The sequence below is a fragment of the Diaphorina citri genome, unplaced genomic scaffold, assembly GCF_000475195.1.
Source record: "Diaphorina citri unplaced genomic scaffold, Diaci psyllid genome assembly version 1.1 scaffold761, whole genome shotgun sequence".
Classification (NCBI taxonomy): domain Eukaryota; kingdom Metazoa; phylum Arthropoda; class Insecta; order Hemiptera; family Psyllidae; genus Diaphorina; species Diaphorina citri.
Window position 1 is genome coordinate 53,880 of NW_007378194.1, and position 669 is coordinate 54,548.

The window sequence follows — 669 nt, forward strand, 5'->3', positions numbered from 1 at the left end:
GTTCGATTCCCGCCCGGGGCGGATTTTATCCTGATGGGATAATGTTCGTTCTCGGAACGGCTGGCTTTCTCCTATCCTGTCTTCCTTCTCTCCTCGATTTCGGGACGATAAGACCATAGCAGTTAAAGTTCCCTCTGTCAAACCTCTTAAAAAAAAAAAAAAAAAAAAAAAAAAAAAAAAAAAAAAAAAAAAACAAAAAAAATGGATAAAAGTTGCACGACTACACTTCCAATGCAACCGCAATGGCTCTGAAATGTTTCTTCCTCACCATCTCTCCTCAGGTATGGCTGTGTTACACGAAGTGCTGGGCATGTACCATAGCGGCGTGTTCAAGGACGGACAACTAGTCAGCAACAAATCTACCAACAAGCAAGACCTGAAGACAATTCGCGGCGATCAAATCACTTGGATAGATGGACGGGAAACGTATTGTTCAAATATCGGGAGACTTATATCCGAAGTGGACGCGATTATCATGCGAGCCAACAGGATGGTCAATAATGGTCGAATGGGAGACTTTGTTATCAACGGACGAACCAAGGTAAGCCAGCCCAAGTTACCTTGGAAGGTAGCACGCCTGCCTTGTAAGCGCTAGGCCGCGGGTTCGATTCCCGCCGCCCGGGGCGGCGTGGCGGATTTCATCCTGAAGGGATTAGGTTTGTTCTCGGA